This window comes from Ictidomys tridecemlineatus, chromosome 9 (genome assembly GCF_052094955.1).
Source record: "Ictidomys tridecemlineatus isolate mIctTri1 chromosome 9, mIctTri1.hap1, whole genome shotgun sequence".
Taxonomy (NCBI): domain Eukaryota; kingdom Metazoa; phylum Chordata; class Mammalia; order Rodentia; family Sciuridae; genus Ictidomys; species Ictidomys tridecemlineatus.
The window spans coordinates 57,827,208-57,846,574 of record NC_135485.1 but is presented as its reverse complement, the minus strand read 5'-3'; the positions used below and the strand labels follow the sequence as shown (position 1 = coordinate 57,846,574).

The 19,367-nt window shown below is 40.7% G+C and overlaps 1 protein-coding gene and 1 long non-coding RNA gene across 2 annotated transcripts in view; one reads left to right on the top strand and one right to left on the bottom strand.

Annotated features, from left to right (window-relative positions):
* Positions 1-19,367, bottom strand: part of Shroom3 (shroom family member 3) — a 300,611-nt gene that overhangs the window by 173,447 nt on the left and 107,797 nt on the right. The window lies entirely within an intron of this gene.
* Positions 6,718-14,169, top strand: LOC144366727 (uncharacterized). The gene is made up of 3 exons (XR_013425832.1): positions 6,718-7,049; positions 10,599-10,763; positions 13,207-14,169. It is a non-coding gene; the product is annotated as an uncharacterized LOC144366727 (long non-coding RNA).

Below are 19,367 nucleotides of genomic sequence, written 5' to 3'. Positions count from 1 at the left end.
TTCAGTATTGGTAAACTCTCTCCTGCCCTCCCCGACAAGTGTCGCTCTACGGTCCTCTGACTCACAAACACCACAATATAGTGAGATGATAAGGTGAAGGTAAAGAAGTATAGGTACCATGGAGTGCTGACACTTTATTCTGCTTTTCCTTCCCCTCTCCTTGTTAGTTTTTGTTTAGAATTTTTGCAACAGATTAAGTTCAATTTTTAATTAGCTATTTATTTTTTTTCTTTACAAGTTGCTTACAGAAGCTGGGATTATGGAAGAGAGAAGCAAACAAAGACCTTTCTTACAGTCATGGTTTTTGACAATGAAATTCAATATTGTAAAAAAAAAATCACCTAAATCACACAAAAATTTAAAAAGATGCTGCTTGTAAAAAAATCAAGATGCAACAACAAAGAAAACACTACATTTTATAATTCAGCAACACGGAGGCAATGCAGCCCACCTTTGTGGGTGAAATATCACAGATTCCCTGAAGTGAAACCAGTGAAAGGAATTTTTTGCTTAAATCTATCATCTGAGCCCCTGAAATTGCAATCCTTCGCAGCTGTATGGATAAGCGGCGCTTGATTCAAGTATGGTATTTGCCCCAGACTGTAGAGGTCAGCTTAACAGTAACCATAGACACAAAGAGAAAGAGAAAAGCAACAGTACACACAGATCGAAAGTGGGACTCCCAGTGTGTCTGAGTTCCTGGGTATGTCAGTGAATTTTCATCAGTTTACAGCTGCCATGGTGGGAAAAAAAACAAATACCCAGAGATAATTTGTAAATTTCCTTGCAAAAGAATCTTAAGATTTGGAGGCTTTGTGTGTGTGTGTGTGTGTGTGTGTGATGTTCTGGTTTTTCAACCACAGTGTATGGTTTGTGTTTTGGTTTTTGTTATTTTTGCCACACTGGAGGTTGAACCCAGAGCCTTGCACAAGTGCTCAACCACTGAGCCACACCCCAGTCTGCAAGTTATTTTTTAGTGGGGAAAGAAAAAAGAAGGAACACGGCTACACACACACACACACACACACACACACACACACACACACGTCCACCATGTGTCAGAATTCTAAAATCATAGGAGGCATTATATTCTATATGCAATGTTATCTTCATTCCAGACACCCGGAAAGCCTGAATGTCACTGCATTTCAAAGGTGAGACAAATTTTATTTAAAGACCGTTTCTATATTAACTAGAAGAGCTGTCATTCCAGAATGTTCCACTTGAATTCCAGAGCTATTTATATCTCTGGAGTGAAATTTAAGGAAATCGGATGAAGGGACAAATGTCTGGGAACAATGGTCAAGGAGGGGCACAGAATCCCCTATCAGAGGAGAACCTTCTACCAGATGCATTTTTCCAAAGCAGCCTTCTTTTTTTAGAAAAGCAAAATTCTCATCCCAGTCTTGCGTTTTCCTCCTCCCACCCCCAAAACCTCCCCAAACACCACAACTGAGTTTCATTTCCTTCCTGCATGAGCTATGCCAGCAGGCCAGAGTTCAAGAGCAGCCAGCTACACAATTCAAGTTGAATGTGTCAAACTTAACAACCTCCTGCTGCTGACCATGATCTTTTCTCCACTGTGTGGAATGACAAATGGTTATGTTTGACATTTGTTTATCCCAACCTGCTTTTAGTGTGGGAACACCATTCCCTCAAATGGCAGAATATTCACAGGAGCTTAAAGGAGCCAGAAGTCAACTCCCTTCATTCCACCAATGACTTCTTCACAGTCCAACTCTGTTCACCCTAAACTCACTTGAAATCTCCTCCTCCTCAAGTTCTCTGTGAAAACTTGCTGGACAGATTGCTGGCTCCAGGAACTAGGTCCTCACAGAAGCTATGTTAAGAGAAATATTTATATGATTCTTTAGGGAAGCTAAAACAAGCAGGCAAGGAAAAAAAATATTAAAATCATATTAAAGTGATTTGGGTGTAATGGCACAAGCCTGTAATCCCAGCTACTCCAGAGGCTGAAGCAGGATCATAAGTTCAAGCAACTTAGCATTAGGCAATTTAACAAGACCCTGTCTCAAAATAAAAAATAGAAAGAGCTGCGGGTGTAGCTCTGTGGCTGAGAGCTTGCCTCGCATGTGTGAGGCCCTGGGTTCTATCTTCAATACTTAAATTATATTAAAGTAACTAAAGCATCTGTCCCTTCATAAATTACCAGGCAAAAAAGGGAACCATTATGATATCTACAAAGAAGGATGCATATCAGCAGAATCAAATTGAACCATGTGAAATTGCTAATATCTGTAGCATTTTCATGTGGTTTAACCCAGAGTAGGTTCCATTCTCTAATCATCACAGTTCCATAATAAAATTGCAGATACTAAAATTGCTATTCCAGCTTTACAGATGTGTAAGTCAAGGCCTAAGGAGGTTAAGAGTAACTAGTCCCACATTTCATAATTAGCAGCAGAGCTGGAGTGAACACCTAGGTCCACACTTTGGGATATCACCCCAAATTCCACACTTTGACCCATCCTCTACCATAAAGGCTTGGAAGTTACTTGACACTTCATGTAACTTACTAAATTTCCCCAAGCCTCAGTGTTTTCTCCTCTGAAATGGGTACCTATCTAACAGGAGGACTGACGGTGATGATACAAGTAAGCACATATCATGTCGTGCCTGGTTGCACTACAGCTCTAATGAAATGGGTTAGCTTTACATGACCCAAAGTGAGACAGCACATTGTGTGTCCCTATCACCCTTGGTGGTCAGGCGGCCACTCATGGGCAGGACAATGAAGTCGGGGTCCTCAAGTCTGGAGCAGTGCTGCTTTGGTAGGATATGGCATCTCCCCTGAGGGTTCAAGTTTTGGAAATTAGGTCCTCAATGTGGCAACGTCAGGAGTTGGTGCAACCTTTAAGAGGTAGAGCCTAGTGCTAGGTGATTGGGCTGTTGGAGATCCTGTCTTCAGGAGGGATTAATGTAGTTCTCAGGAGTCCATGGTTAGTTCTCAAGAGAAGGTTGTTATAAAAGAGCAAGACTGGTCAGGTGTGGAGGCGCATACCTATAATTCCAGCTACCCAGGAGGCTGAGACAGGAGGATTGCAAGTTTGAGGCCAGTCTGAACCTTAGAAAGACTCTGTCTCAATATAAGCAATAAAATGGTCTGGAGATGTAGCTCAGTGGTAGAGTACTTGTCCAGCATGCACAAGGCCCTGGATTCAATTCCCAGTACTATAAAAACAAACAAACAAAAACTGACACCCCACCTCCCACTCCCCTGCCTCTCCACTTTCTGGCTTCCTCATCTTGTTTTCTCTCCTCACAATCACTTCTGCCATGATTTGAAACAACCAGGGGTGAGGAGTGGGGTGCTCACAAGCGCTAGCACCGTAGTTTCAGAGCTAGCTGACTCCAAAACTATGAGTGAAATAAACCTCTTTCCTTTATAAATTACTCAGCCTCGTTTATTTTATTATAGCAATGGAAAATGGATTAATGCAGATGCCCTTCACAATCAGTGCAGACTACTTTGGTGTAGAAGTTCTTCATAATGGAGTGTGCATGAGGTCTCCCCAAAACCCCTCATTTAGAAAAGAGGCCATTCACATAATGCTGCTTCCCTCCCTGCTGCCTGCTGTCCAATTTAAACCTTGCCCTCAGTCCCATCTCCTATTTTCCTGCTTTCTCTACTTCAGAGTTCTGCTAAGCATCTTGAAGCCTTTCACAAACATCTCCACTTCTCGCATGCCACCTGCCTAGGTTCTTTGGTAATCTGTTGTAGAGGGTTAGGCCATCCTTGATTGAAGAAGTAATGATGATCTAATCTGGAAGGGGACTGTGGACCCCTCAGACCCAAAGCGGGGGGTACTTGCCTTTCCCTCTTGTTTTACCACTAATTGATAAGAGGAGGTCCCTGGCCCAGAATGTTACTAACTTTCTTCCATCCTAATATATATGGTGAAAAGGGAATAAAATATACCAGATGAGGTATTTTTGTTTGTTTGTTTGTTTGTTTTTGTTGGCACGAGGGATTGAACCAGCCTTTTTTATTTTTTTAATTTAGAGACTAAGTTGCCAAGGCTGGCCTTGAACTTGCCACCCTCCTGCCTCAACCTCCTGAGTTGCTGGGATTTACAGGTGTGTACCCCCATGCCCGGCACTAGATTTGATTTTCAAAAAATATGATGTTTTAATTTTTTCTTTTCTCTAAAAGCTGGCAGCTCTTCCACTCTGACACATCCTGTTTTCTTCTGATTGCTTTTAAAAAACAAACCCACAGACAGGGGAGTTTTATGTTACTCCAGTGATGAACTGCAGACCAAGATGGATAGCTTGATTTCAGAACACCAGATTTCCGCTGGTATTTTTCCTTAATGATTTGCACATGTCCTTGCAGGGTGCTTGCTTGGGATTAGAGGTGCGGGTCTGGGGTGGGAAAGCGGCACGATACAAGAGAGACACGGTGGTTTTGTTGGTCACTTTCAATTCCTCTGGGTCAGCCCATAACACTATATTCTCTAGGAGTTGTAAGATAGACTGGTTTTCTACCTGAGGTTGATTTTACGTCTGGGGCACTTACTCACCAGGTCTTGTGTTTTTATGATATATTCTTGAAGAGCTTTCCTGGAGTAGGTTTTTAAAAAAAAAAAAAAGATTAGAAGTTTGTCCTTAATATTCCAGGAAGGAATTTAAGAAATATTATGATACAAGTGACGGAAACAGGCTTGGCCTCTGGTCTGCTTCTTTTCCTAGAGCACTTGTCGACGTCCAATGTATTGTATAATTCACACACATGTTGTGCGTATTGTTTATTGTCTCTGTTCACATGAATGTTTCATAATGACAAAGATGTTTGCTTTTGATGATGGCTGAGTCCAAGCACCTACAGCAATGGTTGGATATATTTAGATGCTTAATAAATAAGCCAAACTTTATAAAGGAATGTAAAAGACTCAGGTAAATCTATTATCCTGCACACCTCACTTTTAGAAATCACACTTCATCTTTAAAAGAAAGAAACATAATACAATAGGTAACGATGGTGAGGATCATGACAGTGACCAACGTGGTGATGATGTGTGAGGTGAGAAAAGACTTCAGTCAATCACCTTCCACAGGGTTTGGGACTGGTTTAGCCAACTGCACAGATTCCCCATACATAGGCTCCTGGCACCAAGAAATCAGCAGTGAGTGCAGAGAGGAGCCCAGGAAGCTGTGTCTTGCTTCTAGCCTGTTTTCATTTAATATCTCAGTAAGCTATTTGTTGGAGAACTCTTGAGTGTCTGTAGGAGTCAGATTTTCCAGGACATTCTAAAGGAAGTGGACAAAGAGGCTAAGCCAGTGCTCCCTGGGCACTCGGGCGAACATTGTCCATCCCAATCTGACGGCAACCTGACATTTACAAGGTTGATGAGACAACGCCTAAGGCCTCTAAACATCATAAAAGATGTCAGTTAAGTCCAAAGTGTCATTATCCAATTGGCCAATACTTCTCCTGTATAATAATTGTAGGACATAAGCCACGTGTGATATGGAACTCAAAAGCCATGATATTTTTTTCACTGCTGACGTTACTGATGACAGTCAATATGCTTTTCAATCTAATTCTGCCTCTATTCTGCTGGTCTACAGTAATCATATCATCCCTGTTCTTTCCCCACCTCTCTCTCTCTCTCTCTCTCTCTCTCTCTCTCTCTCTCTCTCTCTCTCTTCACATTCTCTAATTCTTTGGGAAAACCAAGGTACTTCCTCACAAGAATGGCAGTGACCCGTACATAGTTAATAAAGGTACTGCACTCAGATGTCACTTCCAAGTCCCAGCATCCCAGCCAGGGAACCCAAGTTACCATTTAGTGCTAAGAATAAGGATAAAGAACTCTGGAGAAAGGGCATTGTGGAATAAAATTACAGCACTATTAATGGCTTTTTTCTATCTCTACTAGAACCATTACACAGCTACTCCAAAGAATGAATAAGGTGTAAGAACAGCACATATCTGTGACATTCATACTCTTACTTACATGTGTACTTAGTTGCTTAGGGTGCTTACAACCTAGTAGCAGGAGCTACCAAGTACTACATATATTTTGTTTTCATTCTCTCCACAACCCTACTAGGGAATGCATTATTAGTATTTTTAAATTTATATATATATATATTTGTTCTAATTAGTTATACATGACAGTAGAATGCACTTGGACACATCATACATAAATGGAGTATAACTTCTCATCTGTTTGGTTGTACATGATGTAGAGTTCTATAGGTCATGTAATCAAATATGCAAATAGGGTAATCATGTCCAGAAATGCATTATTTAAATTTTTTTTTTCCAACGGGAATGCTAGTATAATAATACCCATGTCACAGCTGAAGAATCGCAGGCACAGAGAGATGAAAAACTTGTCCCAAAGTCAAGGAACTAACAAGATAGTACTACCAGGACTTGGAGCCCAGCAGCCTGATTTCAGATTATATGCTCTTAAGCACTTCTGCACAAGTTGGATTTGTTGTGTGATGCGTGGGGGCTCTGGGTATTTTTCTGGGGAGCAGAATTCTCCCCGGTGAGTATATGCCCCACTCTCCCAGCCAGCTATCAGCAGAGTAGATCAGGTGAGTGGCGCCAGCCAGCAGTAATAGGAGAGGCTGTCAAGCAATTAGCCTGATGATAATTTGGTATAATAAACCTGCTTCAAATCATAATTTAAACTGACAAGGAGGAGAACATTTTTTCCTTTCTCTTTCCTAGCCCTGCATCTTGTGCGACAGTAGCTAAAGGCAGCGAGAATCGCAGTGGAGCTAGCAAACACACAAGTCTTGAAAAGAATGTGACAGAAGGCGCACAGGCGAGCAGGCAGCACAGGGAATGGGGCTGTTCATTCATTCGACAGACGTTTCCTGAACACTTGCTATGGAGGGTACTGGAAAGATCAAAGGGAGTGAGATGCGGTGGTTCCTCCCCAGGTTGGTATTTGGAATTATCTGTCAGCCCACTGATGGCAAAGGCAGCACCGACAGATGGAGATGGAAAAGATAAGTGGCAACTGGTGACCAGCCTGGCAACCTCAAGTGCCTCCTGGGCCAGGCAGGTAAGTCACTCCGCCAAGTGGCAGGTGTAAGACCAAGGGAAGCAGTGGAGCCCCACGGCTAACCAGAGAGGGGACGCCTCTCTGATTAGGTGGGTGCACGAAGCTCCAAGACATTCTGCCAGATGGTCTGGTTTTTCCAGAAGCCAGAAATCCACATTATATAAAACTTTCCAATTTTTAATGTGGAGTTAAACAAACATCTGCAGGCCACATACTTGTGGAAGATGTTATTTTCAAATTCAAACAGTCAAAGAACATTACTAACTTCACTGAGTTGGCTTTTTAAAATGAAATATGACTATCTTTTACAGTAGATTTGTATGTGTAGACTTATGATCTTTATGTGCATAGCATTCAAATCATTTTTAAGGGCTGGGGAATATAGGTCAGTGGTAGAGCACTTGCCTACCATGCACAAGGCCCTGTGTTTGATTCCAGAACCTGCACCACCCACCCCCCGCCGAAGTATAAATATATAGAGCATGATGTAAAGTATACTAACCTATATAAAAAGTGGAAATTCTTGAAAGCATTTCTAGTATGCACCAAGAACTATTCCAGACTCTCTAGCCCCAATTTGGACCTTCATCATCAGTTAGCTTGTTGCCTATTGCTGCCTTATTCAAATCTTTATCATGAGAAACTGAAAACAGATTGAGTTGCTTCAGGTTGAAGGAAATAAATCTGTATTTAATAAAATGCAGACATCCCCAAGAAAAAGTGACGACTCAGCCCACAGCTTCTTCAGCTTCTGATTCTCATTGCCTGCACACACCTGTTCTCTCTGGTAGCTTTTGTTTCTGGTGCAGTGACCATGCATGAATTTACTTATCACTCTGCATAAAGCACAGTATGTCCTCTGTATCTGTTAGTTCTGCATCCATAAATTCAACCCATCTTGGAGCAAAAATATTCAGAAAAATGAATTGCATCTGTATTGAACTTGTACAGAATTTTTCTCCTTGTCATTATCCTCTAAACAATATAGAATCATTATTTACATAGTATTTGCATTGTACTAGGTATTAAAAGTAATCTAGAGGGCTGGGATGCAGCTTAGTAGCAAAGTGCTTGCCTAGAACACACAAGGTCCTGGTTCAATCTCTAGCACAAAAGTAAAAAAAAAAAAAGACATTTTAAGTATACAGGAGAATGTGCATAGGTCACATGCAAATGCTATACCACTTTATATAAAGGAGTTAAGAATTTGCACATTTTTGGTATCTATGGTTGGGGAAAAGGCCAGGTCCTGAAACCAATCCCCAGTGGATACAGAGGTACAATTTCATCTCTGTATCATACTTAAGCATCACAAAACTTCAGAGATACAACTTTATTCCAACTGTACAGCTAAAGGAAGCCAAGTCTGTGATAGATTATATAGCTGGAATTACACAGCTAATAAGTGAAAATCTAGATCAAAAGTAGGGCTATCCCAAAACCCAAGTACTTTTCCATTCCACTATTTGGCCTCCCCTTAAAATTAGTAGATGATATATTTTCTTAACTCTTCTACAAGAATATGATAAACTTCAGTTCCTAACCAGAAGCACCATGAACCTTATTCCACTTAAAATGCATAATTTTATGATTCAAATTATAAGGACTGGTGATGGTGGGTTTCAAAAACTAGTGTTTATTACGCAGATATATTCCTGCTCCCTTTCTGTACTGGTGATTGTACCCAGGGATGCTCTACCACTGTGCTACATCCACAGCCTTACAAAATTTTGAGATAGTGTTTAAGTTGCTGAGGTTCAGGAATCCTCAGTAACTTAGCCTCAGCTTCCCGAGTAGCTAGAATTCCAGAACTGTACCACCAAACCCAGCCTTAGGTACTAAAAAAAGAAAAAAGTAATTTAGTAAAAAAATAGAAAGTTATAATTATCTTTTATTAGTATAGGTATTATCTACTTTTATTCCCCTAATCTAATTTCCTGGGGCTCATGAAAACATTGTCTTGCATCAATATAGTTCTGAGTCAGAAGGTAGAATTAGATGTTTGAAGATTGTTCTCTAGAAATGTGTGCAACAGGAAAATTGTATTAGAACAGCGGTGGCCACAGAATTTCATAAAGGGGGACAACTGGTGGCAACTGGGTTGTGAATGAGTTGGAGGAACTTGCCTTGAGGCTGTGTTCTGCATATTAAGTTCACTGTCTTTCCTTAGATTAGAGAATTTTCCTAAAGATACTTTAATTTATCTTTCAACAAGATTGAGAAAATTCAAATTGTTTCTATTAAGGAATATTCTTTTATTGAGTAGGCAACTAATGCAGGAAGCAAAGAGGGTGCTCTAAAACCTACCATGTACTAATACCATTTTCTCCTTTTTGTTGCCTCTGAGGAGGACAAAACCATCCACAGATGCCACATGGTTAGAAGAGTAGAGCAATAAGAGACCCAGAAGTCTTCCTACCCAAGCCAAGCACAGGGCAAATTGCCAGGCCCTTCTCAGGCATATGGGGAGAAACCACGACTTACCAATATTTCCTATGTAGAAATAGAAAAATGGAGACCATTAGGAGTTAGTTTATGCAGAGAACTTTTAGGTGAAGGTATGCAAAAATTCCAAGTCAGTATTACCTTTTAACTCAGTAGCCAAGTTGAGACTAAAACTACCCTAATTGAATTCTTGACTCAGCTGTATTTGACTAGTTTCTCAGACAATAGCTCAGACACTCAACTAAGGTCTAGTGAAACCCCAATACCAGGAGCATCTGCTTCAACATTCAGATCTGAACCCTAACCTTTAGGATTGTGGCTCATGTTTAAGCAGCTGAGATAGCCAGGTGGCTATTCTCAAACCTATTGGTAAAAACTTAAGCCGTTTTTAACTTATAATTTTAATTTTTTATGTTAACCACCAAATTTCTTTCATTTTTTAATTAAAAGCATACAGTTCCATGGCATTAAGTACTCTCACACCATTGTATCACCAGCCATCTTCAGAATGTCTTCACCTTGCACAACTGAAACTCTGTTCCCATGGAACAGTAGCTCCTGAAACTCAAACCCCCACACTCTGCCCCTGGTGATCTCCATTACACTTTCTTCTCTAGGTGCCTCATATAAGTGGAATCATCTTTTACTATCAGTATATTTTACTCAGCATCATGTCCTCAAGATTTGTCCTTGTACCATGTGGCAGAATTTTCTTTCTTTTTAAGATAAAAAATCCTTTTTGTTAAATGACCATAATGTTTTGAGTTTAGGGTAATCAATCAATTAGATTAAGAAAGAGCATCTGGTCTGTTTAACAACATGTAAGGCTTGAAAACCATGAGAAGGGAGGTGGAGAGGAACAGAGAATTTTTTGGAATCTCTAATGCTGTGGCTCTTAGGGTACATCAGAGTCACAGGGAAGGCTTGGTAAACCAGATTGCCAGGCCCAAATCCCAGAGTTTCTGATTCAGGAGGTTTAGAGTGAGGCCGGAGAATTTGCATCTAATAGAAGTTTCTGATCTGTGACCACATTTTTTGAGAACCCTTGTAACCTAGAGTTTAATCTAGAGGATTCTAATCATCAAATTTTACCGTATTGCATAGATGATTCCCTCCCACCTAAGACAGGAGGCTTGCAGTTAGAGGAAGAGAGGCCCGCTGCAGAGCAAGAGAATGTGAGAAGGTCCTACCCTCAACAACCCAGGGAGTTGTACCATGAGGGAGAAGATGGTGACAAGTCAAGCTGTGGCAACCAAGGTCTTCTGAGAGGTAAGTGAAGGGAAGTCAAGGGCTCAGGGAGTCTTGGTTTTATGACTCCATCTAGGAGAACACTGTGGAGAGAACCTGGTCCAGCTCTATCAGGAGGTCTCCAGAGGTCTAGTCAGAGACAAAAAAATCTCAGACACGGGATATTAGCCAGCAGTTCTGCAACAAGGTGGTCATGATGGGGAGGGTGAGATGAGCCTAGGGTAGGCCCCTGGACCTGGGGGCTGCTAAAATGGGAAATAGCAGATGCTAAGGTGTCTGAAGCTCAGCAGCAGCTGAGTCTGCAGGTGGGAGGTAGACAGTGATCCCAAGGGCATTGCCCAGGCCCAAACCAAAACAACCATATATTTACCAGTTGCAGAATACAGTGTGGAGGCCAGCAGCAACTAGGAAGCCTATGACACTGCCAAAGACTCGAACTAGCCACTGTCCCAAAACCCTAAGCCCCTTCCTAGTTTGGTAAGGAGAGTCTATGGTGGACATAGAAGATGAATTTTGAGAAGGGAGCATTTTATTTTACAGACTGAGCATTACCTCAAATGACTATTCAAATGATTGGACCAGGCGAGCTTTTACCTTGGCCAAGAGTAGATTTTATTTATTTATTTATTTGTAATATTTTAGTTGTAGATGGACACAATATCTTTATTTTATTAATTTATGTGGTGCTAAGGATCAAACCCAGTGTCCCACGCATGCAAGGCAAGCGCTCCACCACTGAGCCACAACCCCAGCCCCAGGACTAGACTTTATTATTTCATTTCTTTCTTTGTTAACCAGCAGGAATGGTTTTATAAGGAAGATTAAATTAAGTTTAGATTAAAGAAAGAGCCCACTTTTTTTTTTCTGTACATCTAACTTGTCATGTAATTAGGGCAGCTAGATAAAATTTGAGACATATTTTTGAAAATTTTATTCATTGTTTATGTGAAACTAAAATTTAACTGGGCATCTGCATTTTTATTTGCTAAAACAGACCACCTTGCTTGCAACCTACCACTTATTTGCTATGGAAATGGGATGCTGAGGTTATTCAAGGGTCTCTTTATCCCACTGCCTACTTTAACCAAAAATCTCAATCATTATATAGTTTATTTATGGTGCCAATTGGAGCAAAAGGCAGATCTAAACCCTAATTTTATTGGGTTACTGGCTTGTATCAATATTTCAGAAACAGGGTGTGGCAGAGAAAAAGCAGTTCTATATAAACTCTTCCCTGCTGACAATCCACAGAGATAAATACTGTACTGATACAACTGAACCTGAGATGTGCCAATTACTTTCTTTTCAATATGTTCAAAATATAGAGTTTCACATTGAGTTCTCACAACAACCTTGCAAAATGATTTCTGAAATTGTGAAGGAGCCTTTTAACTATACTGTCAGGATATGTGACATAGCCTTTATGCCTTAACTCCACTAAAGTGTCCTGCCCTTAGGGAGCAGTGAGTCACACATCAAGCTCTCAGGATGACAGAGAATATGCAGGCTGGTGTGGCCAATGTCAGCCTTCAAGGTTACATTCTGGCCCATGACTTGAAGGCTTCTAATGATAGAACCCATCTATCTACCATTAATAATACAAAGCTATTTGTCACTGAGATTACTCCATGGGGAACCCACTCTTTTATGGTGACATACAGATAATCTGCAACATTGAACAAAAATATGTTCATATGTTCTAAAAATCTGACTGGAGATGTAGCTGAGTGGTAAAGTGCTTGCCTAGCATGTCAAAGGCCCTGGGTTCGATCCCCAGCACTACACACACAAACAAAAATATATGATTAATGGCTTTATTGTTCCTGTTTTATGTTAACTGTATTGTATGGCTCTTGAAGGATTTTTACCATTCTCAGCCGCATTTTTGGAAATTAGCAAGTCATCTACCAAAGTTCCAAAGGAGTAAGAAATGGATAGGCAAGTTTGGATGAGGGATTAGGAAAGACAATTGTGGAGGAATAATTCTGAGGGAGGACAGATTTGGGGGTGAGGAATAGGAATATGGGAATGAGGGGACTTTATTAGAGTACTAGTAGTAACAGAGCACAAAAAATAAATTTCAGCTCCTTCTGAAACTGGATTAGTCCTGAGAAGAGCCCATCCTACAAGGGACAAAGAGACTTCTAGGGCCATAAGTTAGTACTGACAAATGCAGTACTTAGACAGGACATCATTAATAAGCATCTACTATTTGGGACAGAAATGATAAAATCTCATTGGAACTAGAAAATATGGTCTTATGAAACAACGAATATTCCAACATTTCAATATTAATCAGGCATTTCAACCACTTATAAAATTAAAGAACAAGGTGTGATTGGAATCAAAAGCTGTGAGATTTTGTTCTGTGTCTTCTAGGCAGGGGTAGGGGTATAAAATGATGAGCCTGTGCTAACTATCTTGATAAACCATATAACCCTCTATCATTTCTCCCTTCTGCTAGGCTATTTCCTCCATTTCTGTTTTTACTGGCATGTGGACTTGCTCACGTCAAACAAGTGAAACAAGATGGCAAGGTTAATTTCTTTAAGGGAATGTGAATCAACACTGCTAGGGAAACAAAAGGCACCAGTGTGTACCATCTTTAAAGCAAAACAAAAGAAGACACTGGTAGAGTCTGATCTGTGGTCACCCAGAGGCTGAAGAACCAGTGTGGGTTCTGGGGTTTGAGCAATCACAGAAGATCAGCTCCTCTGAACACAGACTGGCATAAGAACTTGGGCCTCTGTGTCATGTGCTAGAGTTCAAATCCACATGACTAGATGTGCCCTCCCAGCTGGACTGCTCTCTCACAAGTTAGTTTTCTCATTTGCAAAATAGAGTAATAATAGTACTTACCCATTTCCAAGGTTGTTGGGAAATTAAATGAGAAGATGAAGAAACGTAGGGCACCCAGAACCCACATTTTTCAGAGCTTAGTAAATTTATTTATTTAAAGATGATAGGCTATTGCATGAATCAAAATTGATTCATATAAGTGATATTCTAAATTTTATCCAATTAATCCATTTCTTCAGAACCTGCAAGGAATCCTATGTATGTGAATGTCCAATGGTCCAGCCAGTTCAATCTCCTCATGTATATTCAAATGTCAACTGCTCCCCCCGCCCTTTTATCCCATTTCCATAAGTTTAGAATGCTAATCCCAAGAAATTGTAGTTCTACTACCACCCATGTTGTCTGTACATTTAGGTTCAGGGACAGGGATATACCCAACTTATTACACAAAGAGAAAAGATCGCTTACTATTGCAGGACTGTTTTGAAAATAGCAAAGATAAATAAACTTTTTCTGAACTTTTTTATTAAAGCTTCCAACATGAAATTTACAATCAGATGATGATTTGTAAGCTGACCCATTTGCAAAGAGCAGGAATGCAAAATACATTAAACAAAACAAAATCAAACATCGTGGGTCTTAAATTCCTCAACATGAGTTCATTTCTCTGTTCATTAGTATCTTGTGGAATGACATGGGGTTTTTGACCTCTGCCCCTGACTTTGAGACAGTGATGGAAAGGGGATGAGAAATCATGAGGCAAAGGTTGAAGGGCCTTGAGTCCAAACACCTCCAGCTTCTGCTAGATGTTCCTGGGCTATAGCCCCAGGTTGCATTTTTACCAAGAATTCCCACAGACTGATGGTTCTGCTGCCTCAGCGCTGTTGTTATGAGAGTGTCAGATGTAAAACTGTGTAAACAGAGTGACAAGGAGGTCATTCCTGCTTAGTGACCTGTACTAGGAAGGTCTATTTTTAGAAACTGCTTCAGGCTGCTATGCCCTTGGAAAGAAGGCAAGTTGCAAACCATTGCTGTTTAATATATATACATACATACATTTTTTTTCTTTGCATTTGGGTTGTGTTCTCAAATGCTTATGAAGAAGTTCAGAGAAAATGAGAATTGTGCCCAAGCTCTATTTGAAATTGCAAGTTTGAATTTCAAACTTCACCTGCACATCAAAGCTAAGAAGAGGCTTGGTGCTAGAAATTTTGGGAGAATAACCATGGAGTTGCTCAAATTAACATTGATCCCATCCTTTTGTGTCTTGTGGGTACCAACTAGACAAGGAAAGTCTAGAGGAATGACTTCACCCTGCCAGAGGTAGGCCTATCTGAACCTCCTAGGACTACAGGCTGCAAGCTTTGTGGGTGGGAGAATCCCCAGGCAAATTTATTCCACAGTAGGCCCCTTCCCAGTCTGACTTAGAGAAGGGCTAGGCATTTGTATGTTAAACAGGCATCACAGCTGTTTTTGACTCAAGTTGTGGAGAAAGTTCACATTTTTAAGGAAAAAGAAATGCTTCAGAAAGAATATAGGAAAACAGGAACGATATTAAAGAGCAAGAAAAAGAACATCAGGTAAAGCATGACCACACTCACCTCAACTAGAGCTCAAAGATTTGGCCAGAAGGAAATTCCTTTTACCATTATTTGAAAAAATAGTACAAACAGCTTTAAGGGTTTACAATAAGGAGAAGTTAAATTATGAAGCAATCACATATTATGTGAATAAACTAAATCAGAAACTAAAATTGATGTAAAATGTTATTAGTAACATAGAAAGATGTCCATGATATAATAAGTAAAAAAGAAAGCCTACAAAAAAAATCAGTAGCATTTGTAATATGATCTCATTCTTGTAAAAAAATGCACATGGGTATGAAGGATTATCTATATGATCAAGGATTTAAAATATGAGGCTGAGGGTGTAGCTCCACTTGCAAGATGCTTGCCTAGTATGAGTGAAGTCCTAGGTTCAATTCCCAGCACAGAAAGAAAGAAAGAAAGAAAGAAAGAAAGAAAGAAAGAAAGAAAGAAAGAAAGAAAGAAAGACCCCACGTAAGCCATACAACTCAACAATAAAAGAGCTCTTGCCTCTGGAGTGTTCCATATTTTTGTATATCTTGGCTGACTTGGTAGTGGAACATCTGACTTCTCTTCCTCATTCCATGGTTTACCAGACCTGTGACCTAAGGCTAAGTCCTTTCATTGCTTGGTGCTTTGACTTTCATAAAGCAAGAGCTGTTCTCCAGAATGATGCCTCTGGGAGTTTGCAGAGGGGTTTTGCCTGTGATCTCCTACCCATCTTCCACCCTCTACCATACTCAAGTCCTTTTAAATCTGTAGTCACTCTTTTCCATTGATTCCCCACCCCACCCCCGCTTGACAAATTTGATTTTTGTCTAGTTTAGGTTTAACTCTCACTGGCAAGAAACATGAGCCAAGTCCACCTTGAATCTTTCTCTTACCCACATCTATTGGGTGGTGATGCAGTAAAATGGCTACATGTGGGAAAGAACCCAATTCTCTTAGAAAAGAGAGGAGCGTGCCTCCATTTAACAACTATTTGCTGAGTATGGGTACTGGCTCCTGCTCAATAACTAGTATTGAAATTATGAATGAAAGTGTATGCTTTCTTTATACATGTCATCTTTATTGTCCCCAGACCAAGTAGGGGTGTTTAACTTTACTTTCCTAATGAGAAAAATGAGAGTTGAAACCCATTGTCCAACTTGTGTTGCCAACCAAGTTCTTTTGGATTCTAAGCCATTGCTCCTAACCACTACACAGCACCACTCCCCAAGGGGTCAGGGTAGTATAGGAGTAACAAGTAACCTCAGGTAACAGGTAACTGCAAAAGTCACTGACCGCAGTCAGGCTGGGAAAAGCCAAGGACATGGAGAAGAGCAGGTCCTGCCAAAGGAAGCATCCCAAAGGCCAGGCTTCAGAACAAGGACTGGCAATGGGTCACCTTACTAAGCAGTGTCACAGGGGAATAAAGGTGGGAGGCAATTTGATGGATCTCATTTCAGAAGGGGGGGTGAACATTCAGATATGGTTATTCTTTGGTACAGGATATAGGTAAAAAGTGTGGTTGGTTTAGTGATAAGACTATTGACAATGTGCCACAAAAAATAGACAGTGAGGATAAGCCCAAACAACCTGTCCCAATAAACTAATGCAAGAAAAAGAACTTGCCCTGTTTAATGACATAATTAAGAACACTCACATTTAAATGGCAATTTACTACACCAGTAAGAGAAGCATTGCTACTAGGGTAACTTGGTTTGGGGACCTTGAGAGTAAATGGTAAAGCTGAGACGCAATGTCAGGAGACCCAGCTCGGAGCAGGTGCTCCTAACCACCATGCACACAGCTGCTACTGGAGACATTTTCATGTTCATCTCACAAATATTTAGTGAGCACATATTATGTGTCAGAGACCATTCCAAGCACTGAGAATAGCGCATTGAATAAAAATCTTTCCAACAAAGAGTTTATATGCCAAGGAGAGGAAACAGAATGTATCACTCCTGCATGTGTGCTGCATGCATGTGTGTGTGTGTGTGTGTGTGTGTATGTGTGTGTGTGTGTAGGGGGAGAGAGAACACAAATCAAAAATGACACAATAGAAGATTGAATTTAGTTACAAAAACACTTTAGTAACATGCAACTACTAGTCAATAGCAATGGTTCTCTTTTCATTGTGTGCTCCTTTAAGTATAAGGGTGAAGGAAAAAAGGTTATGAATATGTCCCCCGAGACAGTTCCATGAAAGGCTATTTAGCTGTCCTTTTATGGATTATACTTACAATTAGTAAATAATGATGGCTGATTTCTAAGAGACACCTTTAAGGAAATATCCCAAAGAATCCCCTAGAAATGCTCCTTTGAATCACAGCCTTCATGAGAACAACATAGCAACCTTCCTTCGTAAGCAGTAAACACCCTGACCAAGCAAACGTCCCTCCAAGTGCTTCTTACACACCCCACCCACTAAGCAAACACAGCATCAGACTGGAATCCGACAACAGAACCAGGGTGGAGTGGAAAATGGCATTTTTGAAACGTACTCACAAACCAAACTAAGTAATCCGGCAGCCAGTGGACAGACCGACACAGGCTTCTAGATCAGGCACGGCAGTTGGACAAATCAAAGGCACGGCAGTTGGACAAATCAAAGGCACAAAGAGGCGAGTCTCAGAGGTATAACTTTACCAAGAACTAACTTTTCAAAGTTGCCACCTGCTAAGATGCCCAAGGTAACAGAACCATGAGGAGACAGGTGGCAACAAATACATATTTGAGGCAGCCACTCTAATAAACAACAGTCACAGAAAAAGACTCTAAGGTCCCTCCTGTCAGACAGAACTAGGGGTTTCTCTGCCTGTTGAAAGCTAAGAGCCTATTTAGGATGTTTAGTAACTCCAACCTATGCTTTAAGACTCCAGGACTTTAATATGGCACTTGTGATCTTGGAGCAATTAAATTAACTAAAAAATAAAAATATATAATCCAGAAGGAAGGGGGACAGAAAAATAGTAGAACTGTTCAGAATAGGGCAAAACTGCCAAAACCTTCACACATTTGATTTCCCATTAAGACCATGTGTGGTGCTGGGAGCTGTGTTGCATTCTTGTAAATCTAGCGACTCCAGTGGCTGAGACAGGCCCATGGCAAGTTGGAGGCCAGCCTGGTAACTCAGTGTCTCAATACAAAAAAATAAAAAGAGCTGAGATACAGCTCATTGGGAGAGTTCTTGCCTAGCATGTGCAAGGCGGTAAATTCAATCTCCAGCCCTCCCCTCTCCCAGCACAAACACAGACACACAGATACACACACACACACACACACACACACACACACACAGAAAAAAGGAAAAACAAAAATAAAATGTGTGGTGTATGGTATTTACCAGTACTTTCTAGGGACCATTCCTCTACCCCTTGCCCCAGTGAAGTGGGGGACTTACTTACACTAAAGCTATACAAAATGTGATTTTGAAAAGTCAGGGACAGACGGAGTCAATGAATATTCCATAAGGATAGATGGGGGCTCACATGCTTGCTCTACTCTAGCGCCTATGAAATGGTCTTCATGAGGTATGCTAATGTAGATTGAGCACATCAGTGGTACCAGGCCATCTTTCTTCCATGGTTTGCTTCACATGGGCACCACCCAGAAGCCATGTGATAGCTGGTAAAGCAAGCATAGCAATGGTAATATGATGGGAATGGTTTCACCTACGCCAACCTACCAGACATAAGGACCTACAGAGCAATGGCATGTGAACAGCCCTGGTGACAGATGTTTGTGAGGGAGGACCACGACAAGTGTTGTCCATTGAAAACCCATTTCCCTGCTCACACCCATTTAGCAATAGTAGCTTCATTTACTAAAAAAAAAAAAAAAAAAAAAAAAATGAGCAAAGTGCCTTGAATGAGCAAAGTGCCTTGCAACTGTAATTTCAGCTACTCAGGAGGCGGAAGCAGGAAGATTCCTTGAGCCCAAGAGTTCAAGGTCAGCCATGGTAATATAATGAGACCTCGTCTCTTAAAAAAGAAAAGAAGAAGAAGGAAAAAAAAAAAACTCTGAGGTTTAAAAAACAATTCACTCCTTCCTATGTCTAATGAGTGAAAGAGCTCCTAGAAATGCAAAACCAGAAGCAACTGTGGGAGAAGCCCTTCCCAAGCAGCCTCTCTGGATCCTAGGCAGTCCAGAGCTCTCAGCAACAAGAATCTGCTACATTTTTGTGCTTTAGTTCTCCACCACCAGGGAGTCTTCTGCTCTACTCTGACTCTCAGGGCACACCTTCTTGAATCTC